The sequence below is a fragment of the Peromyscus leucopus genome, chromosome 17, assembly GCF_004664715.2.
Source record: "Peromyscus leucopus breed LL Stock chromosome 17, UCI_PerLeu_2.1, whole genome shotgun sequence".
NCBI lineage: Eukaryota > Metazoa > Chordata > Mammalia > Rodentia > Cricetidae > Peromyscus > Peromyscus leucopus.
Window position 1 is genome coordinate 36,248,213 of NC_051077.1, and position 27,808 is coordinate 36,276,020.

The window sequence follows — 27,808 nt, forward strand, 5'->3', positions numbered from 1 at the left end:
CAAATGAATGGAAACACATGAACTATGAACCAAAGGCTGAGGGCCCCCTAACTAGATCAGGCCCTCTGAAGAGGTGAGACAGTTGATTGGCTTGATCTGTTTGGGACACATCTAGGCAGTGGTACCAGGTCCTGGACTCATTGCATGAGTTAGCTGGTTGAAACCTGGGACTTATGCAGGGACACTTGGCTCAATCTGGGAGGAGGGGACTGGACCTGCCTGGACTGAGTCTACCAGGTCGATCTCAGTCCTTGGGGGAGGCCTTGCTCTGGAGGAGGTAGAAATGGGGGGTGGGCTGGGGGAAGGGGAGGGGGGAAGGAAGGGGGAGAACAAGGGAATCTGGCTGTTATGTAGAACTGAATAGTATTGTAAAATAAAATAAAATTAAATTAAAAAAGATTAAAAAAATAAAAAACAATTTAACTTTCTAAATGTATTTGAAAATATCAAACAAAAAACAACCTTCAATGGAAATGGAAATTATAAAGATAATATTTTACACAGAACATAATATCTAGTATAAAAAACTATATTTTTTCTAAAATAGGAACATATCAAAGAGTAAAGGCATGTTATGTGAGCTGTGTTACAATTCTTACTTTGATAGAAGAAGGCAGATATTCATTTGCTGATGATGACATTCAAAATAGTGTCTCCATGACTCATGATGATTTTAATCTATAAATGTATTAAACATACCAGGTACAGAATATATTGTTGAACTTAGTATAAATTTTTGAAATCTTATCAAAGACTGAAAATTCTTTTTATTTTCTTTATTTTATTTTACATACCAACCCTCCTCTCCTCTCCCCTCTCCCCACCTCCCTTCTAGCCCTCCAACACTCCTCCTCAAGCTCTGTTCAGTTAGGGTAAGGTCTCCCTTGGCGAATCCATAAAGCATGGCATATCATGTTGCAGTAGGACCAAGATCCTCCCCTCTGCATCAAGGCTGAACAAGGCATCCCACCATGGGGAGTAGGTTGCAGAAGCCAGCTCATGTATCAGGGACAGGTCCTGGTCTCAAAGCTAGGGGACCCTCAAAAGACCAAGCTATACAACTGTCACCCAAATGCAAGGGCCTAGGTCAGTCCCATGCCAGCTCCCTAGCTTTCTGTCCAGAGTCCCTGAGCTCCCACATGCTCAGCTAAGCGGTCTCTGTGGGTTATCCCATCTTGATGCTCCCTTGCTCATATAATCCCTTCTCCTTCTCTCTAACTGGACTCCTGGAGCTTGACCTAGTGCTTGGCTATGGATCTCTGCTTCTGCTTCCATCAGGTACTGGATGAAGGTTCTATGATGACAATTAGGGTAGTCACTGTATGATGGGGAGAACAAACTGACTTCCACACATTTTCTCTTTCCTCCACACATTGGCTCTCAGACAACTACCTAAATAATGAACTAAATAATAAACAAATACAATTTAAATCTCATTGCCATCATTTTAGCACTATACATTTATGACATGTTGAATAAAGGGAGGTACAAAGGTCCTTCGTTAAGAGGTATGACTTCATATTTTAACTTTCATTCATAGACCACAAGTTCTCATTTCACAGCATCACATATGAAGCCTAGGAAAATTGTAAAACAGTATGCAGTCTGCTTAAATTTAGAGTTGTAAGCATTTATGGAAAAAAAAGAAAAAAATGAACAATGAATGAAACTTGCAAGTTCATCCATGAACTTTGTCTGAATTAGTTTAGTTATAGACCTTGAAACACATATTTCCTAGTTTGCATTCTTGCTTTATCTCTTTATAGCATTCCATGTGTTGTCTCAAAAATTAATATCTACTGCTAAATATTTTCCATAAATATTATATGCCTTTCCTTAGGTATATATAAATGTTCAATGTTTTGTTTCTGCATAAAAATGAAAGAACAAAAAGCTTTTGCAAAGAAGGAGTTTTGTCTATATTTTGCTATGTGTGTTCTGCTTATACAAAGAGGGTGTCTAGTATGTTCTAGTCTCTGAAACAAAATTCTAGAATAAATGATTTGAACTTCATATTTATAATATAATGTTTTACATGATTTGAGGAAAATAGTTTTATTTATACTTTGTTCATGTTTACATGAGACAGGGATCAATATCCATATAGCTAAATATTATGCACACAAACAGAAGGTATGTACATGTGCATTCATGCACACGCGCACACACACACACACACAAACACACACACACACACACATACACAGACACAGACACAACAGGCTTAGTACTTAAAACAATAAAGTCTCTTATTTTTAAGATGTTTTAGTTTTTATATGCATTGAACGTTTCATCAATTCTTCAATAAAGACCCTGATTCATATCAAGGAATTCTCTTAATCCTACATTCCAGTTTGTTGCTCTAAAGTGGGAAAAAGTATTTAACATGCTTTTATAAAAAAAATTCCTTTGAGAAAAGTCACTGGATAACATTGAGACAGAAATTTCTGTTACCTACTGCTCAGTTATTTGGGTAAACAAATGTATTTAGGTAAGTAAGAGTGAAGTTATATATGGAGATGGACAGCTGCAGCAGGAACAATGGAAAGTAATGCCGAGAAAGCTCCATGTGTGATGTGACATTCTAGTAGGCTTGAAGGAGAAACCAATTACAAATAGAACATGAACCCTTCAGGCACGAGGGCTGAACATTTAATGTCTACAGGTAAGAGTGATCTGTCTAATGTATCTGTAGAAGATCAAAGAGACTCAATTGTTGATGGGCTTTAAAATAATTTCCTTTCAAATGTCTTTTTCAAACACAAGTACTTTCATTCTACCAGTGCTCCTGTTTTCAAATTCGAATCTTTGATCTTAAAATATGATATTTCATCACTAGTATTAATCTTCTTTTCTGGCTAAGTTTTCAATTTTTTGATGGTGAAGGGTAAATTGAAAATTAATTAATTAAATTTCTATTGACATTGCCTCTGAATAATCAAATTTGGTTTGATCCTATTACCAGATTCTCTTACATGAGACAATCTCATTAACAGCCTGAGATGTCACTTTAGAGGCATTTGGTAACAGAGATACATACATAAATTAATTATGTAATGTACTTTCTATGTTTAAATGCATGAGGGTTGCTCTGGCTATTGTTTGGAATTAGTATGCTTATTATGTGAACTTCTGTAAAGAAAATCATTCTCAAAAAATAAGTTAAGAGTAAAAAGAAAGATAAAAGGAAATGATGAAATACATTTAAAAGGGCAGGTTGGAAATACTAAAAAAAAAATTGTTCATTGACACTTTATAACAAAAAATATTTATTGAAGTCATAGGAATATTTGCAATGTTTCTCTTACTGTATAATAAAGCAATTTATAATGACTGCTAATTAATAAAAATTGAAAAATAAGAAGTATAAGTTTACATGTATTACATTTCCATGATACTAGTATTATACTTTCAAGATAATAACTATGAAACATGATACTCTTATGCAGATTTCAAACATGGAATTAACAATAGATTTTAATGAGTATATTCAGCAAGAGAATATAAGACCCAACTTTACTCTAATATACTTTTATTACTATAAATATTAAAGTATAATTAGTTATAGGTAGCAAGAATGGTCAGTGCTTAGGAAGCAAAACTATAGTTCTCTTCTTTGCCTTATATCAGACAGATGTTGATACTAACCAAGGTGCCATGCTATTATAACTGAGAGCAGAAAAATCTTGAAATGAAAACTAGTTTATTCACAAGAAAATAAAGGACCTACTTTTCTTTGCTTTAGGAACTCTAAAGGAACAAAAGCAAGAAATGCAAAAGATGAGATAGTTTAAGATTTATTTATTATTTTCTATTTTTAAGGGTGTAGGAAATAGTATTTTCCCAGGAAGGGTACAATTGGTTATCCAATAATAAATGGTCATCGCTAACTGAAAACATACAGATAAGTAACACAATTCATACAGAGCAGTTTATAGTTAGGTGTATGTGTGTGTGTGTATGTCTGTGTGTGTGTATCTGTGTGTGTGTGTGTGTGTGTGTGTGTGTGTGTGCGCGTGTGTATGTGTCTCTGTGTGTGTGTATGTCTGTGTGTGTCTGTCTGTGTGTGTGTATCTGTGTGTGTGCATGTGTATGTGTCTGTGTGTGTGTGTCTGTGTGTGTGATAAAAGAGGTTGTGTCTACATATTTAAATGAGGGAAAGGAGGGTTATGTGAGAGGATTTAGAGGAATGAAATGGAAGGGAAAATGATTATATTGATATAATCATAATCACAAAAATAAAAGAAGTGACTTTTCTCTATGTACTGGCCTATTTCGTCTCAGGTTCTTGGCCTCTCAAACTTTGCTGGGTATGGGTTCCATCTTACAAAGTAAACCTTAACTCCAGTCAGACATTGCTTGGTTAATCCCACACGCTTTCGCCAACTATTGCAACAACATAGATTTTAGACATGTCACTATTGTAGATTTAGGTGGTAATGGTATCATGAATACTAGACCATAAAGGTGAAGACTCTAGGCTGGTACCAGATCAACTCCTCTGCGTTCAGTGAGTTGTGTACGTGTTGTTTTCAGCAGTAGGGTCTTACTGTCCATTTGTGGAGAGCCACCAATAAACTAGGCAACAGATTGGGTTGTTTATGAGTTCCCATATCTTCTCTTTGGCCAAAAACTCAGATGTAACCCAATCCTGTTACTAGAAGATTCATTTAGACAAGGTGTCCAGCTCCTCCCCTTTCCTAACCGGAATCTCCAATTGATAGCCACATAAAATGAAATAGTAGTTTTCCCCAGGGGAGTCTTACTGAAAAAGAAACCACACTTAAGCATAGGCCCCAAGTTCAGTAGTAGATGCCCAAAACAAAACCAACTCAATGGCATTTCAGGAGGTTCTTTGCCTTATTATATTAATTCTGGGGATTTTCCCCCCTCATCTTAAATGTCCTTTGTCTATATGCTATGGCTTCCATTTTGGGGTTTAAGGGATTCTTGTGTTGTGAATGAGCGTGTGTGTGTGTGTGTGTGTGTGTGTGTGTGTGTGTGTGTGTGTGTGTGTGTGTGTGTGTGTGTGCATCTATACGTGCCTTTTGTGCTTTTTCTTCGGCTCGTTTTCCTGTTTGCTTACTTGTCATATTTGGATTTTTTTTTTATTTATCTCATTTTATTATTATTCCTTAGCAAACTGTTTGTTCTCTTTTTCCTCTCTTTTAGTAAATACAAATTATTTTCTCATACACTATATCCCGAATACAGTTTCCCTTCCCTCTACTCCTTCCAGTTCTTCCCCACCTCTGCACCATCCAGATCCACTCTCTTTCTGTGTCTCTTTCAAAAAGAACAGGATTCTAAGAGATAACAACAAAACATAACACAAGAAAATATGATAAAACATAAAAAAATAAGGTCTAAGTTGGAAATATCAAATCAACAGAAGGAAAAGGTACCCAAGAAAAGCCACTGGAATGTTTGTCTGTTTTTTTTTTTTCCACATTTTTGAATTCCATAGTTGAAATTTATCAAATTTAAGTAGTACATTCTTCAGTATCAGTGTAAGAAACAATGAATTAAAGTCAACATTTTTAGAACTTACCCTTTTAACTGGTTTTCATAAGCTCAACTAGGACCAAAAGATTATGGCACTATAAATGGACAGCTAGGCCATATTGGTAAAGATAACACCTACAGAACTCACTGAATGTGGAGAAGTAGAGCTGATGCCTACATAGAACCTTCCCCCCCATCTTCTAGTGTTTTTGATATGGAAAGGTACTCTGCAGGCTTCCCAATGAGAAATGTAAACACTCAGTCACAAAACCATTATCTATAATCTGCCCTGCCTGCAAAATATTCTAGGGCAGTGGTGGTCCAGAATTTGTCATAGTAACCAACCCATGACTGGTTTGACGTAAGGCCCACTCCATGTGATGGAACCCATACCTGTCAGTGTTTGGGTGACCAAGAACAAGAGACCACATATCCCAGAGACTTAGGTAAAACCAAATACTACTGGTCTAAAAAAATATAGCAATAAAATGACTACTAATATCCTCAAGGGAGGCTTATCCTCTCTGAGGATTGGATGGGTAGTGGGAAGGGAGGGGGGAAGAAGAAGGGGAGGGAGAGGAACTGGGATTCGTATGTAAAATGAAAAAAAAAATGAATTAAATGAAAAATGATTCCCAATAATATTCTGCAATATGTTAAGTTTCACACCCTGAGTAAAAGGTTAAAGTGCCTTTTTAACATATCAAAGTGGACCTGGCTCCAGGTTCTCCTAGCATCCCTGAGTTGCTACTTATACAGGGTATGGCTAACATATCCTGCCCTCTACCCTCAAGTCTTTAGCCCAGGGCCTTGGCAGTCCTTTCCCCAGATGTAGCAAAGTCCTTGCTGTTGTTCCCTTGGGTGCAGGGGCCAAGTAGGCACAAAGTCAAACTACACAGACTCCAGGAAAATGTCAAAACAACAAGCTCAGATTATTCAGGAAGTGTAGTGGGTAGCCATTCCAGCTTGGATCTGGAAGTTCCAACCCCCATTGAGACTCTAGCAACTGTCACGCCTACGAGGCGGGGCCAGGGGAGGTGCCTGGAGACCAGAGACCTGGATGGGCGAGTGCTCTCTCTGTTCCGGGACCCTAGACGGTGGAGGTTGGCTCTCAGAAAGTATCTTTTTTACTTGTTTGGGCCGTCTGGCCCTCAAGCCTTTTAGGGATGAGTCATCCCACACTCAGAGATTCTTCCCTTTATAATCCAGACATTTTTTCTTACCCACCTACTTTGTACCTTTGTACCTTTGGCCTAATGACTGCTACACTTGACCTCTCTCCCCTCCCTGTTCCTTCCACCTCTCCCCACAGCTTAGTCTGGCCATGTCCTCTCTGGACTCCCCAGATGCCCTGCCTCTGGTTATGCTCACCCACATATCTATAATAAACTTTCTCCTCCACCATACCTAGGAACAGTCATGTCCTTTTCCTTTCTTCTCCTCTTCTCTCCTTTCCCCTCCCCTCCGTCTTACTCTCTTCCCCTCTCCTCTCCTTTCCTTTCCCTTCTTTCTTTCCTTTTTCTTTTCTTTTCATTCAATATATTGATAGATCAGTGCCTTATTCAGCCATCATCAGAAAATCCCCTTCTGCAGCAGATGGAAACAAATATAGACAGGCAGACACACAGACACAGACACAGACACAGACACAGACACACACACACACACACACACACACACACACACACACACAGGAGAGGGGAGAGAAAGGGAGGAGAGGAGAGGAAGAAGAGAGAGGGGAACACAGAGCTCTAAATGGGGTATCTTCTTATCAAATCTTTTCCCCTAAGAAATAAGGGAAGTCCACTTAGGAGAAGGTGAAAAGATTAAAGATCCGGAAGGGATGGAGAACAAGGTAGCATAGCTCAGATGAGCTCACAGACACTGAAATAACAAGCACAGGGCCAACGTGTCTCTAGCAAATTCCTTGCATATATATTTTAACTTTAGCTTTAGTGTTTTTATGGGACTCCTGCGTATGTGGGTCTCTGACTCTAGTGACTTCCCTTGGGGCTTGTTTCTCTTTGTTAGTTTGTCTTGTCTCACTTTAATGTGATGGTTTTTGTTTATTTTATCGTATTTTATTTTGTTATGTATTGTCGATATCTCTTAGAAGCCTACCTTTTTCTAATGACAAATAGAAATGTAGTCAATTGGAATGGGAATGGAGGTAATAATATGGAAAATATACTAACGAAAAAAAGATAAATATCTTTAATATATTTTAAATAATTTGCAGTGTATACATGTGTCAAATATTACATGGCCCCCAATTTCATATATAGTATGTTCAAATATATGTTCATCAAATTAAATATACAAAAAGTAATGAAACTAAGGGGAGTTAAAAATCTCAATATAAGACCTATGCAATCAACATAATTATGTCTTCTCCATAATCTCACCTTATTTCTAAGACTAGGTAGCATACCACCACTCTGGGTATACCAACTTAGAACAAAATTGGTGATACACCAGCATAGACATCGTATATGAGAGTACCTACTCATTCAGGGACTTCCTCTTGTCTCTAAATCCTTAGACTCATCATGTGCTTTTGAATCATAGTTTCTGGATATATATGCTTTGGTGATATATTTATGATTAAAAGTAGTATTTAAAAATGATATCATAATTATCAGGATTTTACTTTTTTCTTAGCTACTAGTCTATTTTTCAATTTGAAAACACATTTCTCTTTGCTTGCTTTTTTTCCCTCATTGATTTATCAACCTAGACATTCTTTTATTAGCAAGTCATCTAGAAAATGTGTTTTGCTTCTTCAGAATCATCCCAGACACCAGTGGTCCATGATGCAGGCCTGACTGATAGGTATAATCATAGGACTTCTTTTGACTGAACTAAAGATGCTCAGCACCTTCTTCCTGGCTTAGAAATCCTTCCTTCTGTTTCACAAATTTTTGAATTCCATAGTCAAAATTCTTCAAACTTAAGGACTACAGTTTTCAGTAGCAACATGAGAAGCAATGAATAAAAGCCAACATTTTGAGGATTTAACATTTTAAGTGATCTTCCATGATACTATAAACAGTTACATTTATGCTCTTCAAAATGCAGATTTCCTTTTGACAGTCATTATTATTTATTTTTACTATTTACTTAAATAATTTTTCCAGTTGTCTTCTTCTACATTGTCTAGTGTCAGTTTGTTTATCAAAGTTATACTAAATATGTGCCATTATAAGGTGTTGTTGTAAAACAACTATGGATAATATATATATTAGCTTAAATAAAATGAAGCTTTTTTATGACACTGTGTGGATTTATACTAGAAGTGTAGAACCACATAGAAACTTTACAGTCCCGAGGATAGATTCTGTGCTATCTTACTTCTTTAGGTTTTCTTATATTATTTGTGATGATGGTTTCAAATATTTATACTCATGATAACTCTAACTCTTCTTCCCATTAGCAGCATTGCCAAAACTTCACACTGTCATGTCCTTCACATATCCAGGGCAAGAACACTAGCTCATTTGTTTGTTTTGCTTTATTTAAAGACTTGGTTGGTTCAGGCCAGTCTCATCCTCTAAACTTAGTTATGATATTGAGGATGAACTTAAAGTCATGATTGTCCTTCTTCTAACTGGGTTGTGTGTTATTTCACCCAGTTTCATTGTTTGGGTACTTCTTTGATATAGCATATTTTTTGTTTGTTTAATTTAGAATTAATTTCTTTTATATGTCTGCTTCTTTTTGTTTGTTTTCTTTACAGATTTGTAAATGGATATCACTAATAACATAAATGAAATTATCTGGTCATCTATTAGATGTGGCCATTGAGGAAATTCTGAAATGTTGTTAGCAAGAGGTTCTCTGAAAGGCTGGATCCTAGGTCCTGAAACTCAGGCTGCGTTGGTCCTTCAAACAGGACATGAAGCAAAGAGGCCACTAGATACATGAGCATTGAGAATCACATCAGGATGTTATCCAAATCTAGGTCATTGAGCAAGAAATTGAATCCTCCTGAGATATGTCATGTTTCATGCTTTAGATAAAGTAAAAACCTAGATATTAGCAAGAAGCTTAGATCTTCAGTGCAGTTACTTATTTTACTCATATAAAAGGAATTCTTTCTTTGTTTAATTATGTTATTGTTTTTCTTTGCAATCTAGTTTAATGAAAAGTATGTTAGTATTAGCTGTGTAACTGAGAATGAAGTGTTTTATTTTCTAAATACTTCTAAATTTCATGTCTCAGTGTGAGGCCTACACAATTGACATAACTATGTCTTCTCCCGAACTTCACCATATTTCTAAGACTTGTGTAACATACCACCACTTTGGGTTTTCCAATTTTGAAAAATTTGGTGGCACACAAGCATATATATTGTATGTGAGAGGACCTCCTTCTCATTCAGATTTGTTTTTGGTAGTAAATTCTTCCTGTTAAGGTCCTATTAAGGTTTCTTTTCTATTTAACTAGAAACAGAACTAACCTGAAATTATCCATTACTTAATAAGGTGTCAATGAATCTTCACCTTTTTTTTTTTTTGTTGAGGCTGAGGACCAAACCCAGGGCCTTGCACTTGCAAGGCAAGTGCTCTACCATTGAGCTAAATCCCCAACCCTAAGTCTTCACTTTTTGGTCTCTTTAAAACATATACTTTAATAATTGTATAATAAAATATACAATATAATAAAATATAAAATAATAATTAGCTCCTATTTAGAACTATGAGACAACATTTCTCTTAATGAAAATACAGTTAGAGTAAAGCACTACTAAAATGAACATATTCCCCTTGATGTGGTTATTTATTCCAGAGGGCATTAGATTTTAGTTTGCCTATAAAACTTTGCCATTCAAAAAGCCTATTTGTATGTGTGCTTGTGTGTTTGTTTGTTTCTGCTTGAATGTGAATATTATTTATTTTATTTATTTTTATTTATTTAACTTCTCATTTTGTCTATTTGTGTGTGTGTGTGTGTGAGTGTGTGCGCGCACGCACACACACACACACACACACACACACACACACACACACACACACACACGAGAGGGCTCCTCAGTCTTCTCTCAGAGACCAGGCCTCTATTTCAGTTTTCTGAGACTGAGAAAGCAGTTTCTGAAAGAGCCATGAACAAAGAATAATCAATCGCCAACACTCCTGACATCCAGGAGAGGAGGCCTGCAACATGTATTACCAGACCTGAACCACAGTCAGCAGATAACCAATAAAGACAAAGCCTGGTATTTTTCCAGGCTTGCCCAAAAATGGAAAAGCTGTAGCTTTAACCAATCTCTGAGTAGCCCTGGCCAATTAGAACATACTAGGATGACTGCCACTTCTTTGAGCCAATCAAATCTAGATGACCTAACTGCCTTTGGAACTCCCCTTTAGCTATGCTTAAAAGGAGCCTGTAAGCTCCTCTCAGGGTCATTGCCATTTTGGGTTTGTATAGGATCTTCAGCCCCAGTAGGCTGGAATATTTCTCAAGATACTGAATATTTTTGCTGATTGCATACGTGGATGGTGGTCTTTTGTGGAACTTCTCTAGGATTCTTACAACACACACACACACACACACACACACACACACACACACACACACACTCTAACTTGCAATAGCAGTTCTAACTCTTGAACTACAGAGACGAGTGGCAGTTAAGAGTACTTTCAGTTGTGCAGATGACCGTGTTCAGTTACCATTACCGTATCAGTGGTTCACAATCATATATATATCTAAGTCTGGTGTACCTGATGCCTTCCTCTGACCTCCTAGGTCACCACCACATATGTGGTACATATACATACAAGAAAGTCACAAATAATTAAAGTTAATAAAATATAAGTCTTTTAAAAAAGATAACTCCTGATGAAATTCTATTTTTCTTTTAAACAAATTACTAAATATTTTATATCCATATTATAAAATATGTTAGGGACTAGTAATTAATTATGATATTAAATTTATATTGTGTACCTAAAAGTGTGTTTAAGTGTATTCAACTAATTTTTAGATCCTTTATTATTCAATTATATATAAATGAACACAGATTTATACTATAGTAACCAAAGGAAATTAAAATATTTATGCAATTTGGACTACAAAGTTAATAGTATATGTATAATATGTTACAAGTGAGTCCATGAGGTATTTATTTTTAAGTTTGACTGTTTATATCCTAAACTTAATGAACATTTTTAAATTAGTCAAGTATGCCAGTCATCTATGTAGTTATTTCCAGGAATGTTGTAATAACAAATATTTTATCAACTTCATAGACCATTTTGTTTGAGAAAACACACTCAAAATAAAATCAATGCATATTGAAAGATAGCTACATATATCCCAGAAGAAATGTTAACACAGAGATAAAAAATGACAGAATGTATTAATGCATGATTAAATAAGCAAAGAATCAAATTTTGCATGAAAAGGAGAATCTGCAATGCTCTTCAGTAAATTCTCCTTACATGTGATCCAATAATTAAAAAAAAAAAAAAAAAAAAAAAAAAAAAACTGTTGTAGGAAATTTCCTAACCCCTTGAACTCCTTAATGCTTTTTCCTTCCTGCATTACTGTAATTCCATGTCCAGTTACTTTCTGCCATTCTATCTTCATTTATGTCATGTTTTAGGTTTATTTTTGTAGGGTATACATGGGCTACAAAGATGGTGCTGAGAGGAAGTAAGAGAAATAGAGACCAAGTTGTTTACACTGAGATAAGATACAAAGATTAGGATTTGACGTCAGTTCATAAACAGCTCAGAAACAAAGAAATGAGAACAGGGTGACCTTTTAAATGATTGGTTGGTTCCTTCCACCCCCTCCTAGGGTTCTGGGGTTTTCTTCTATAAAAGAAGCTTACTGCCTAATAATGAACGAGTTCTTTCTTGACTTGACTCCCAGCTCTATCTGATTGTCTCCAGGTTAGAGGAAGGCTGGGAACTTGAGTGACCACTTACCTTTCCTTGGTTCCAGGCCACCTCTTCAGAGGTAACCTAAGTTCCCACTGGGGTAAGACCCCACAGCTAGAGAATTAATGTGGGGCTCGACAGTACATTCAGTCAAGGCCAAGTGGTCTTCTAAGTGAAACCCTCAGTATGGGTAATGCAATTTTTCCAAAAGATCCCCAAGAGCCAGGGGAGGCCAAAGAAGACAAAGAGGACCAAGAGGTGAAGAGACCATGTTTGATCCAAAAGTGAGAGTCACCCCCTCCTCACCTTGTGAGTCAGGCACCCTGAAGGAGCAGCCCCCCCCCAAAAAAAAAAAAACAAACGGGAATGCTCCTCATCATATACTACCCTTAGAAGGGACCTACATGACTGGGGTACCTATGATCGGCCATCAGCCAGGGATCGCGGAGCCAATGAACCAACTTATGCAGAGGCTCATATTACCCAGATAGGGCCCCAAGGGAGGCAAGGCACTGCCCTGATAATAGACCCTCTAGGTGTTTCAGGTAATCTGGCCCCTGGCCCTAATAGGCCACAAGAATGGTATCCATGGAAGGCTTGGCCTAAGGGGCCAGGTGGAAAACAAGCCCTTGGTGACATTAACTTGTACAAGGTGGCCACGCTTGGCATGGTAGCAGAGAAGGGCTGCTGTTGCTCTGCCTCTACTGAGTGCTCTAACCTCAGAGCTATGGGCAGCCCAGTGGTGGTCCTGGCAGGCCGGGGCTCCGAGAGCTGCCCTGCGATAACTACAGCTATATATACCACCTGAGATGGAGATCATGCCACTGGTGCTACTAGGGCACCTTATGGACATCAAGTGTCTGGCTGTCGATGGGATGCTGCTAGTGAGCTGCTGCCTGCAGGCCAAGTCTGCATGTGGGACCCACAGACCGGGACTACCTCATGCGAATCCCATGTCCAGGACCATGCCAGGATAGCTTTTGAAGCTCAGGAGAACTGGGAAAAGCTATTGGATTGTGGTAAAATTAGCCCTGAGGAGTCTGGGGACAGCCCTCTGCTGTGACACTGCCCCAGAGGGCCTACACCGCCATCCCTCTTGGGGGACCAGCCACACCTCACCTGTTTGATTGACACCAGCTTCTCTGTACAGCTGCCCCCCAGAGCCCATTCAGCCCGAGCCTCACCACAGTTGGGCTGTGGCCGCTCTAGGGACTCTAGACTTAAGCAGGCTAGTACAGTGTGTGTGTGTGTGTGTGTGTGTGTGTGTGTATGTGTGTGTGCGTATGTGTGTGTGTGTGTATGTGTGTGTGCGCGTATGTGTGTGTGTGTATGTGTGTGTTTGTGTGTGTGAGTGTACCAGGAGGAGGGTCTGGCTGCTATGCACATACTGGCCCTGCACCCACCCTCTCCGGGATCCCTGCTGCCCCAGGCTTCTCAAGAAGAGGGGCTGTACTGAGAAGAGCTCTCCTCCTCCGCCCTGGACCCCAGCACAGCCAGCTCTATCTGGAGCTTGGAGCTGCAAGACAACCTCATCATGGTTGGGCAGAGCAGTGGTTGGCTGGAGGTGTGGGGCGCCATTGACGGGGTCCTCTGCTGCAGCAACCAGAGCTCCTCAGGCATCTCAGCTCTTGTCTTCCTGGACAGGAGGATTGTAGCTGCTGCTTGGCTTAATGGTTCCCTTGATTTCTTTTCCTTGGAGACCCACACTTCTCTCAGCCCCCTGCAGTTCGGAGGGACCCCAGGGAGAGCAGATACCACCCAGCCCAGTGAGAGAATGCAAGGGCATGGAGAGCCCCAGACCTGCCCTGTGATCCCCTGACAGACCATCGACAGCTCAGGGCCTTCACTAATCCTTTCTAATGGGGGCTGCCTCTCAGCTGTGGGTCTGCCCCCAGGGCCCAGCCGTGAAGCCATGGAGAAGGCTTTGGTCATTCAGGAGTCAGGCAGAAGAAGCTCTGTTTCCACCCACGGCAGCTGTACCTGTCAGTGAAGTAATTAGAGTTACAGAAGGTGATCCTTATGCTACTAGACAACCTGGATCCCAACTTCCAGAGTGACCAGCAGAGCAAGCTCATACCCCTACATGCAGCTGCGCAGAAGGGGTCCATGGAGATCTGTTATGTGCTGCTACAGGCAGGAGCCAACATCAATGCCATAGATAAGCAACAACCCACGCTGCTGATGGAGGCTGTGGTGAATAACCACCTGGAGGTGGCACATTATATGGTACAGCTAGGTGATGGCTCCACCTGTCTCCATCATTCAACCAAAATTGGGAACTTGTAGATGGTTTAGCCTGTTGCTGAGCACAGGGCAGGTGAACGTGAATGCGCAGGACAGTGCGGGCTAGACACCCATCATCTGGGCAGCCGAGCACAAGCACATTGACGTGATCTGGCTGCTGCTGACCCAGGGTGTCGATGTTACCCTAACTGACAATGAGGAAAACATTTGCCTTCATCGGGCCTCCTTTATGGGCAGTGCTGCCATTGGGTCCCCCTGAATGCCTGGTGCTACCTGTATGCTGTCAACTACCACGGGGACACACCTATACATCGCTGCCAGGGAAAGCTACTATGACTGTGTTCTGTTGTTCCTGTTTCCTGGAGCCAACCCTGAGCTTCAGAACAAGGAAGGAGACACAGCATGGGACCTGACCCCAGAGCATTCCGATGTGTTGTTTTCCCTGCAGCTCAACCTCAGTCTTAGGCTCAAGGTAGGGAACCCGGCTTTCTGCATGGAAAAGATCATTTGGCTGGAAGTAGCTTGAGGCTACAAGAATGTGCCTGTCTATTGGTGAAATTATTAAGGCAACTCGATGTAGTTAAAAGGGTGGTTTATTTTGTGGGTTAACTCACAAGTGAAGGGATAGGTAACAGGGTCTGGGAAAGGAGTAGCACAGTCTGGTGGTGTTCTCTGGGGAACTCTGCTTGGTCTACCTCCAGCATCCAGGGTCCCAGGGTCCAGGAACCAAGAGAGTCAGTGCATCTGAATCTTGGGTCTTCAGGGTCCTCCCTTGGCCCCGCCTTGTAGGTGTGACAGTTACCGAAGCCTCAATGGGGTTGGAACTTCCAGTTCAAAGCTGGAATGGCTAACCACTACACCTATCCCCTGTGTCAATGGTGTGGGTAGCAAGCCATACCCCAAGGATTATAAGTCTGATTGTCTCTGCGGAAGAGAAAGGCTGGGAAACAGGCAAGCGGCACACTTACCTTTCCTGGGTTCCAGGCCACCTTTTCAGAGGTGAGCTAAGATCCTGGTGCGGCAAGACCCCACATATTTTATTTTATGCAAATGAGTGTTTTTCCTGAATGCATCTATGTGTATCACATGCATGACTGATGCACAGAGAAGTCAGAAGAACACATTTGATTCCCAGTAACTGGAGTTATAGATAGTTGTGAATGTGTAGAGAGCTGAGTGCAGCTGTGCCTCAAAGATGGCGTTGGCTTCTGCCTTCCACCCTCCTGAGGGTGAGTGCTCTCTGTGATAAACAACTCCTTATTTGGCTAAGGCTAAGGATTTGGCTTGCTTCCGCGTACCTGGACCTATTCGCAGTACCCACGTGGCAGATTGGGGTTGGCTGTCCAGAAGCTATTTAGGTTGTGGGTTGGCTTTCCCTGGGGTCAGAAGATTGTTTCAAGGTTCCTGAATAAACTGCTTGGAGAAGAGCCTAGTGTTGCATCTTCCTTGCTGTTCGAGGCGGACGCAACATGAATGAATATGGAGATTTGGGAACTAGAACCTTGGTCATCTGCAAGAACAACAAGGGCTCTTAATTGATGAACCATCTCTCCAGCCCGAGTGTCATTTTCTTTTTCAACAAAGCAAATGACATCAAATAACTGTGTTAAGAATTTTTTTTCTCACAGAAGTCTAATTTCAAAAATACATTAAGAACTCAAAAAACTAGACAGCAAAATACCAAACAATCCAATTAAAAAATGGACTACAGATCTAAACAGACAATTCTCAACAGAAGAATCCCAAATGGCCAAAAGACATTTAAGGAATTGCTCAACATCCTTAGTCATCAGGGAAATACAAATAGAAATGACTATGAGATATCATCTTTCACTGTCAGAATGGCTAAGATCAAAAACACGGATGACAGCTTATGTTGGAGAAGATGTGGAATAAGGGGAACACTCCTCCACTGTTGGTGGGAATGCAAACTTGTACAGCCACTTTGGGAATCAGTATGGTGGTTTCTCAGAAAATTGGAAATCAATCTACATCAAGACACAATGATAGCACTCTTAGGCATATACCCAAGGGATGCTCGAGCATACCATGAGGACACTTGTTCAACTATGTTCATAGCTGTTTTATTCAGAATAGCCAGAACCTGGATGCAACCTAGATGCCACTCAACCAAAGAATTGATTTAAAAAAAAAATGTGGGTACATATACACAATTGACAATTACTCAGCTGTTAAAAAAAAGAACATTATGAAATTTGCAGGGGCAATGGATGGAACTAGAAAATATCATCCTGAGTGAGGTAACTCAGACCCAGAAAGACAAAAATGGTGTGTACTCACACATAAGTAGATACCAGATGTAAAGCAAAGCATAATCATACTGCAACCCACAGCTCCAGAGAAGCTAGGAAACAAGAAGGGCCCTAAGGGGGATGTATGAATCACCTTGGAAAGGGGAAATAGGAGATCTCCATGAGTAAACTGGGGATGAGGCAGGGGCCAATAGAGAGGAGGAGATGGAGGATGAGAATATGAGGGAATGGAATGGTCAAGCTGGGAGAGGGACAGAATGGTAGAGTAATGAAAGAGATATCTTAATGGAGGGAGACATTATGGAGTAAGGGAGAAACCTGGTGCTAGGGAAATTCTCAGGAATCCACAAAGACGACCCCAGATTAGACTACTAGCAACAGTGGTGAGGGTACCTGAACTGGCCTACCCTTATTAGATTGGTAAATACCCTAACTATCATCATAGAGCCTTCATCCAGTAACTGATGAAAGTAGATGCAGAGATCCACAACCATGCACCAGGCTGTGCTTTGGGAGTCCAATTGAAGAGAAGGAAGAGGGATTATATGAGCAAGAGGGGGTCACTATCATGGTGGAAAAATTTACAGAGACAACCAAACAAACCTCAAAGGAACTCATGAACTTTAGACCAACAGCTGTGCAACTTGCATGGAGCTGGACTAGACCCTCTGCATATGGGAGATAGTTTTGTAGCTGAGTCTGTATGAGGGGCCCCTGACAATGTAATCAGGTTTCTATCCCTGGTGCCTGAGCTGGCTATCTGGATCCCATTACCTATGTCAACACCTTGCTTACCCCTGAAAAATCGGGGAGGGGCTTGGTCCTGCCCCAACTGAAAGTACCAAGTTTAGCTGTGCACCCATGGTGGGGGAGTAAGGCAAGGGTGAGCAGGAGAAGGGATGAGAGGGGCATTAAATGAATTTTAAAAAAATTTTTAAATAATAAATTTGGGAAAAAAAGAAATGTATCCCTATGTTTGTTGTTAAGATTATTTACAACGTGAACTATATATAAAGAAAATAATTGGGAATTTTTGGTCCATATTTATGTCACTAATCATTTTGTGGAAATATACACTTGTCAGTGTACACAGAGTATATTCCTGCAGTCTTAGGACTCTCAAGGGAAGAAGATTTTGAGTTTAAGGAATACCTTTAAACAGCCAATTTGTTAAAAGCAAACAATAGTTGTATTGTAAATTTTGGTTTTTGTTTTCACTTCTTGTCTCATATTTTTAATCTCATTATCTTAGAATTAGCTCCATAATAAACATAATTTGTAGTTGATTCTTCAAGACATTTACACTATAAAATTATGAATGCAATGGATTATCACTGCTGAAATGACATTATATGCTGACATGCTATTTTTTGTTTTATTGAGTGGATCTAAGATATTGTTTCTTTGAAAAATGAGATTTTATTCATGGTTTTAGGTGAGAGAACATTTTGAGGCAGGTGAAGGATTGGAGGATCAATACTGAGGTGGAGATATCAGGGATCAGTTACAGCCGAAGTTAGGTGACTCCCTAGAGCTGGGAACAGCTCCTAGTACACAGGCAGTCAGTCCTCTGAACCTATTTATTTTTCTGAGCAGGAATACAGACTTCCCATGCTGTATGCTGACCTGCACAGAATGTTTCTAAGCAAATTTTTTATGCTTCTAATTTTACGACAATCTCAAAGACCACTCCTTTTGTGACCATTTATTATATAGCAATAGAAAGTTAGTAAAGACATTTAAATATCAAATGTCCCTTTGTGATATCTTAATTTTTATACTTTCAATTAACAAAATTGTCATATTTCTTCTTACTGATATAAGAGAAAGTTCATGGATATTACTAATTCCAGCCTTCTACATCTAGATTATCTTTTACATGCCTAAGTAGGAACATCAAAGAGATGATTCATAACCAACTATTCTCTTAATGTACAATCTTCAACAAGTTACTCTTGTAATGTCATAAAAAGGTTGCCATCAACTATGCTTGTAGAGGACCAGCACCCACACTTATTTACCCCAGGAACTTTTGAGGAATGAGGGATAAGAGACTTAGTTAGAAATAGAAAGTAAAGAAACAGAGAAAACACAAGATAGACTCAGGTGGGCCTGGTTCCTTATCCACCAGCCCAGAATTTTATTCCAAAGATCTATTTATAACAGTGCCAAGGAGTGGAGCAAAAGACCTCCCCATTGCTAGTTACAGTCACCTGGTACCCAGGCTCATGATCCATTCAGCCTCTTACACAGTCCTGTTGCTGGAGGGCTTCTCTCCAGGTTCCACCAAACCCCGCAGTCCCACAATCCATGTATAAAATAATCACTCAGACGCTTATAATACTTATAAACTGTATGGCCATGGCAGGCTTCTTGCTAACTGTTCTTATATCTTAAATTAACCCATTTTTATAAATCTATACCTTGCCACATGGCTGGTGGCTTACCGGCGTCTTTACATGCTGCTTGTCCTGGCGGTGGCTGCAGTGTCTCTCCCTCCTTCTTCCTGTTTCCCCAATTCTCCTCTCTCTCTGTCCCGCCTATACTTTCTGACTGGTCACTGGCCATCAGTGTTTTATTTATATAGAGTGATATCCACATCACAGTCCTGCTGGGTACAGCCACTAGGAAACCTAGTGGGCTCCAACAAATGCTATAGTCAGTTTTATGTGTATTTTCTTCTACACACGATGCTTTTAAATAAAATTGCATGAACAATTCTGTCCATTTTCATTTTATTTTTTTTCCTGTGTAGACTAAATGACTAGTAAAGTATTTTAAAGTATGTGCTGAAACTAAGCCCATTAAAAGTTACTAAAAAAAATGCTTCCAAAAGCACATCTAGTTATCTTTTTATGCTTTTGTCACAAAAGAATGATGAAGTGAAAAATGTTTGCCATGTGGTTTGGTCCCTTCTCTCAGCACAGCCTCCCCATCTTGCTTCTCCCTGTGTCTGTTGGCAACTCTTCTGACTCCACCCTTCTTCTCCCAGCATTCTCCTCATCTGCTTCTCCTGCTCAATCTCTTCCTTCCCAACTATTGGTCAGTCAGCTTCCATATTAAACCAATTATAGTGATATGTATATATATATATATATTCATGTTGTAAAAAGGAATATTCCACAGCATATATTACTACTTTAAAACATTTGAGAAAAAGAATGTTATTTTAGCTTTAATGAATTAAGGAAAAGTGTTAAATACATTTTACACTTTAAATTTAAGATTTTAAATTAAAAAAAAAAAAATTGACAGTACCGTGTATTATGGGAGACCAAAGAAGCTTCTGTACAGTTTTGTTATTTTCACTAAATTTATTATAGCAAAGGTTAAAAAAAATACAGAGAAAATGAAGGAAAAGAAATACCTAGATTCTGAATGCCTAGAATTCCAAGCTTTAGATATCATGTTCATGACTTTTTGAATCCTTACTAGTGAGAGTTTCTTGTTTCCTTCTCCAAGAATGTGTTTGTAATCAAATGAGAATGGAGATGAGTTTAGCATCTCAATTTAGTTTTTCAGGGAATTTAAAGCTCTCAGACAATAGTGTTTTTATTTATATTTTTCAGTTTAAAACATAAAGTTCAAACAGCCAACTTATGCAATGAGCACAGGACGCAGTACCACTGCCTAGATGCTAGGGCTTATTCAGGGATGCTTGGCTCAGTCTGGGAGGAGGGGACTGGACCTGCCTGGACTGAGTCTACCAGGTAGATCTCAGTTCTTGGGGGAGGCTTTGACCTGGAGGAGGTGGGAAATGGGGGGGGATGGGGGTAAGGGGATGGGGGAAGGTGGAGGGAGAATAAGGGAATCCGTGGCTGATATGTAGAACTGAATGATATTGTAAAATAAAATAAAAGGAAAAAAAACACATAAAGTTCAAATAGTTTGGGGTAGGATTTAAAAAAAAAAAAAGAAGTTCTAGTTCCTTCCCTAATTTTTGCCCCAGAAATTCTCAAACTCAGTTCATGGATATGAGATTTTCTCGCTCAAAAAATGCTGAGTCTTCCAGTTATCAGAATATTATTACCTATCAACCCCCAAAGCCACTGCATTAGTTTCCTGGCTTCCAAACATGGTCTAAAACTTAAGTTGTTATGGATTTCTAATTGCTCCAACCTTCCTCAGGTACAAGAAACAGAGTGGAAATGACTTTGGGGTTACATAATTTTTGTGCATATGCACATACCTTCACTAAAAGTAGACTTTGTTATGATGGTTTTTGCAGTATAAAATGTAGAGTGCACACAGGCAAATTAGTGCTGAAAAAGCTCAGATTGTGTGCTATACTATTATAAGGGTACATTGAGTATGATTAAATAATATTAACATGTTATTACACACGTGTAATTTTTCTTAATTTTCATGTTTCAGGATTCTCTGTTTTATCAAATTTAGTAGTTATATCTCTTTGGAATACTCCTGACTATGAATTTTTAGAGACTTTTCTTGCTATTATGCCTTTCTGAGTTGAAAATTATTCATATAGGACATTATAAAATTCTCATATTTGTAATATGCATAATATTTTTTATTAATAGGCTGAGGTTCTGAATAGGATTAAAGGATAAAGATATTATTTCCACCACATCATAGGAAATATGTTTGGTTTCAGCCTGACTTATCAATGTTGATATGGATAGTGATCATCTGGGATAAGTCTGTTGTCAGTGTTTTCTGCTATAAAATAATAGGGGAATGGAGGCATCTGGTGTGTGGGGGGTGATGGAGATGTGGATAGAGAGTGGAAGGAGGGAGAAGAGATGGAGAGTGCAGGAAAAGACAGTTGGAATTAGTGGACATTTGGGGGAATGGTATGGAAACTGAGAGCAGTGGAAACTTTCTAAAATACATGAGGGTGACCCTACTGAGGTCTCTTAGTAATAGATCCAACAGAGTCTCAACGGGCCTTCTTTTGTAGCCAAGTAAGGCTTCTGGTGAAGGGACTAGGTTGCATTAGATTGAGTTTTTGATCATGGGGATCCCACAACGATCTCTCAACAACCCAGGCTCACATGGGTTCACAGAAACAGAACACAGGGCCTGTGTAGGTCTGCGCCAGGTTCTCTTAGTACGTGTTGTGCTGTTGGCTTTGTTTTTTTTTATGGTACTCCCAAACAGTGGGAGCAGTTCTCTCTCTCTCTTATTTTTTAATAATAATAGATTTATGTATTTATTTTACATATTTGCTGCAGATTTCCCTCCCTCTCCTCCAGTTTCCTCCCTTCCACCCTCTTCTATTTCCACCCCCAATCCACTCCTCCTCCCCTTTTCTGTTTAGAAAGGGGGAAGGTCTCCTATGAGTATCAAGAAAACATGGCATATCAAGTGGCAGTAAGACTAAGCACCTCCTCCTGTACTAAGGCTGAACAAGGTGACCCAGTATGAGGAGTAAGGTCTCACAAAGGTCCCAAAAGCCTGTGGAAGAGTCAGAGACAGGCCCTGTTTCCACTGTTAGGAGTCCACAAAAGGACAAAGCTTCACAACTCTAAAATATACGTAGGGTGCTACGGAAGTCCCATGTAAGGTTCCTGGTTGTGGGCTCAGTCTCTGTGAGCTCCTATGAGTTCTTTAGATAGTTCTATTGCTAAAAAGAACTGTAGATTGATATAGTATCTGTAACTTCTTTGGCTGCTCTTGGGACCCTTTTCCTCCTATTAGGTTGCCTTGTCAAGGAGTAATATGGGGGTGGTGCGTTGTTTTATTGTATCTTGTGTTTTCCTGTTTGGCTGTGGTTTCTTAGTAGTTTGCTCTTTTCTGAAAAGGAAATGGAGGGTGAGTGGATCTGGGGAGGTGGGAGGAGGGGAGGGAGGGGAAACATTGTTCAGGATATACTGTATGAGAGAAGAATCTATATTAATTAAAATAAAATTATTTAATAAAAATAAATAAATCTAATAAAATATCACATGCTGCTATGAGTACTTAATACTCTTACAGGCAAGAACAAAAGGAAATGTTAAATAGTAAAGTAAATGACATATTTAAAGAAACAAGGAAGAATACTTTTCAGTGTCTATTTAATATTTCAGCAAACATCAAGAATGAAAGAAAATAAACTTATACATAAATGATTCTTCTCCTGATGAAAATTATACACATTTGTTCATGAATATGAATCATAATATGAGTTAGTATATTCTTGGCTCTCACTTGAATGTGAGGCAAAGTATCTTCTAGAATAGACTAACTCAATTAAATGCTTACAAAAGTCAATTTGTTCACTAAATTAATTGACTAACTCCTTGTTAATTTCAGGTGTTGGAAAATCTTGATTTAATAGGGAAATTACAAAAATTTTGTTGCATGAATGGATATTAAATTACTATTTCTAAATTTAATGATAATAACTTAGTTCCTATTAAATGCACATTAGTAAACTTTCATTTATAGAGCTGATTAAATTATCTTTATTTGTTTTAAATTAAACAACTGATGAAATTTGATGTTCTTAGGAAAATATGATATATCAAATACAAAACATTTTTATGCCAACCAACACCTGTTATGACCAAGTTTGAATATTCATAGTTTTGTAATAGCTTAGAAGACCATGGTAAATTCTTTTACTTAAAATCCCGTGTAATTAAGAGTTTTAAACAAAATCTTATTTTGATAATTTTCTGTTAGTTTGAACATTATTGTGCTTTAAAATTTGTTAAAGCCTTAGTGTACCTATCTATGTTTATGATTATTAATAGATTTTTAAAATCCTAAGGTTTGATTGTCCAAAAATAAGCATGAATTCTTATGTTAGCAGAAATATGGTTTATTTAAGCAAAATACAAATGTTCCTGGGCTTAGGTAAAATTTTCCTTCTGTCTTCTTTACCGGACAAGGTGTTCAGGGACCAAAAAATTACATTCTCATAGGCACATCATGTTTATAAGTTCATGGTTTTTGTATACTCAGAATTTTTTCTCTAAATGACATAAACTTGTTCAAAACATCACCAAGGAACCTATTTGCTCTCACAAGAGACTTCTTAATTAGCAGTCACATCTGTGCCTTTTCACTATATTTTTGCAATGCTAGCAACAACTTAAACTACATTATTAAATTATGAAAAAAATGTATAAATCTCACTGGACTTGTTTAGTGTTTCAGGAGCCAGAAGTACTGATCTCTATGCCTCTAGGGATTGGCTTGAATTACTTAAAATTTTTTGCAATGATGTTATTAAATATTTAATAGTATAATATTTTGAACACCTTTCAAATATAAAAGACATTAAAAATTAACCTTTTTAGACTATTAAATGTTACCTAAGTAAATTTGATTAGAAGTATATCCGAGATAGCTGAAGAATAAGTTATGCTAGGAGAAGCAGTTTTCTGAGAAACCAATAAATCATAATTCAAGTATTGACTAAAATATATATAAAACAGTGAACATCTACAACCATTTTCAAAGGCTGGTGATTGCTTAAAATATTGAAGTCAATTACTTACTGCTATATTCTGCATTTTGTTTTCCACATCATATCTAAAAATTAATAATTATACCCTATATATTACAGTTTTACTCTAATACATAATGAAATGTCTGTTATATATTTCCTCACTTTTCATAGATTTTTCTGTTATTTACTTTCTCTTGCATTATTATACTACTTCATAGTCATTTACTGGAAATTTCCATGTGACTTTACATCTTTGAATTAGAATTCAAAACAAACTTGATTCATATTGAATATTTGATAGAAATATTATTGAAATAAGGAAAATACACATTCTATATTTGATCAAGAGAGGATTATCCTTTAAAAAAAACTATGCGGACATAATATGTGCTGCACTTATCAAGCATATGTCAGATCTGTAATGAAGTATCTATTAGATGCTTTAACTCTTATTAAGAAATATATAATTGTTCTGAGTAGAAAAGCATTTAATACAACAACAAGTATTTTAAAATTACTTCTTGGTGACTTGATGAAGTTTTGTTCAATTTTAAATCACATGTAAATCCAAGGATTAATTACAATTAATTTCATGGAAGAGTTAAGCAAAATTTCTAGAGATCTAATTTTTTTCCGGTAATGTTTTCACAAAACAATTAAGTTACCTTTTTATCACTTGAGGTCCAGAAGAGCTGATTTAACTTGATAAGACTAGCTCTGTCTTAAATGAAATAGTTAAAATATGTCAGCCAACTTCAACAGTTTAATGATTTATAGAAAAACATCATACAAAGTATGATGATATTGTTCATTTCCAAGTAACAGAAAAGGGTCATTGGACTGTGGGGTTATGTGATCTGGAAATTTGAACGTAGAAGTTGTATGGCATTTTAAAATAGAAATGGAACACTAATTCCTGACTGATATCCGATCTTTTATTCAATCTATGCAAAGTATTTACACTTCCAAAAAAAGTGGCTGACATTGCTGACTCTTCATTTCCTTCCTTGTGAAATACTTCTCTTAAATTACACGTTCTACTTATGTATTCATTAGATAAACCAGCAGGGTGTTTTATTATGTCTAGACACATATTACAAATTTTCATTGAGATGAATTATGCAGCATCATGACTTCCTTCTTCCAGAATTGCAAATCTTCATATACAACATATAATTGAGGTTAGGACTATTCAATACATCTCCCCTTCAAAATGAAACAGATGTCAGAGGGATCTGAAACATTAAAAATGGGAATAATGTTAAAGGCAACATGAAAAAAAAAGAGACAAACAACACCCACACCACCTCTAAACGTACCCGAGAAATAAATAATTGATCCAGGAAAAGCCTAAGTTTGGAAGTAGTCAAATATCTCTAGTGGCTTTAAGATTTGTGAAACACAGAAAATCGAAGTCATCAAACATTTTACAAAATGGACTAGGGGACTTGAAAACTACGGAGCGATCACTGGGCTTGAACTCCCAGTGACACAAAACAAGAGATGTGTGATTTGCCAGAATGGAGTTTACCATCCTGGTTAAAGGAGAAAGGCATATGAATGTAGGGTTAAATCAGGAATGGAGTAGAGGAATAATGTATCCTGGGAGAGATGGAATTTTATAAATATTCTAGGATATGACTGGAAAGGTGGTCTACATTTTTAGATAAATTTTCCCCTGGGGGGCAAAGTAAAGACAAGCATTCAGTGGTTTGGAGAAATTAGAAGAAAATGCTTCTGTGTGTAGCAATGGCATTCATAAGGCTAAACAGTTGAAAGAGATATTGAATGATTTAGTGTGATGAAAGCACTCACAACACATGGAGATTAGGTCTATGGCCTTGATGAGCCAAGAACGGGTTTTGGAGGAGACAAAGGAGCTGGATGTTAAGGCCACTGGAATTGAAAATATATTTCTCTGAAAGCAAGTGTCATAGACCTAATTTTCACTATATTCTGGGAAACAAAATAATATGGGTGATTGATGTGTTAAGAGAATTGCAAAATAAACAATGACTTATTCTCTAACAGGCTACATGAATAAGGGATCTCCACATGATTTGTATTTTCCAAGTGTCATGTTGCCTCAGTCTCATCCCTACTTTCCTGTGAGCTTCTGTGTTTTCCTGGGTTATTTTGTCTAATCTTTGCCAAGAGCAAAACAGTATTAAACCTTCTGCTTTTTCTGTTCAGCTCCTTGGCCAGTGGCCAAGATGTACTGCCTGCCAGACTCTCTGGAAGATGTCTTGTCTCTCTGGGGATTTAGCCCACCTTGGTTTCTTTAATGACTTTACATGTGCCAGACACCTTCTCAAGGTATTGAAGACCGGCTCTTTACATTAATTAATTTCCCATTTCTGATCTCATTTCTGTAGTTACTAGCAAGCTGGGAGCAGGTGTTTCTTCCCATTGTTCTGCAAGCTGCTTTGTGTGGGCTCTGACCCATCTATCATGCAAAGAGAAAGACTCAAGTTAGTTTATCATCTGCTTCAGCAATCCCCCCTCTAACACTGTGCTTTCTCTTTTTTGGTAGCTTGCTCAAGTGTTCAGCTCTTCCTATAAACATTTTTTTTTTATTAAAGTGATTTATGCCCCTCCTCCTGGGATCAACCTAGAAATAATTATTGACTGACTTTTCAACCATTGACTCTGAGTATCAAAACTTCCCACTTGGCCAGTCTCTTGCAGGCATGTTAACTACTGTCTATTTCACATGATTTTAACATCTTATCACTCGCTCAAACGTTAGAACCTTTGGGAAGACTTGGGGTGGGGGAAAAACATAATCAAAATATATTACAATATAATATATTCCAATATCAATAATATTTATTTATAAAAATATCTCCAATATAAATAATAAAGGAAAATATGAAAAACTTTCAGCCAAATGTATAAGCTACATTAGAAAATTTATGATAAAAATCATAACAGCCTCTGAACTACATTGTTTATTATTTTAAGGTGTGTGTATGTGTATGTATGCGTGTGTATACATATATATGTAGGATACTTTTTTTTTTCTGTTTTGTCCTAAAAATGTAAATTTGACTGGCAGCCTGATGTTTTATTAACTCTTTCAGCTCACTAGGATTCCATTAAAGTTAGTGCTTTATATATGAGATTTAAGAACTTTAAAACAGTGCAGACATCAGGAGGTGCTTTCATATTAATCTCATCTGTACCCCTGGAGTGTAGTTAGTGTTGTAATTAAGTTGCTCTTAATAGTACTAAACTGTGTCCTGGAGATATAAAAGTGGTGCCTTCTAATGATGCCTAGTTGGTGACCAGAGAACAGTGAAGACTCCGTGAAAATTACATCATTATTTTGACCCCTGCTTTCTTTGCCTGCTTCTTTTCTGACTGATCTTTAATTATAAAACTACTACTACTAAATTTTAATTATAAAATCTTCTACTATAAACATTGAGTGTATAAATATAAACTGGATTTTCAATTCTGTTAGTTTTCTGTTGGTGGGTGGATTAGATTTTCCT

General features: G+C 38.1%; 1 pseudogene; it reads left to right on the forward strand.

The window, feature by feature from the left end:
- Positions 1 to 13,926: 13,926 nt before the first annotated feature.
- Positions 13,927 to 15,192, forward strand: LOC114699821 (annotated as a pseudogene).
- The last annotated feature ends 12,616 nt before the right edge of the window (positions 15,193 to 27,808 follow it).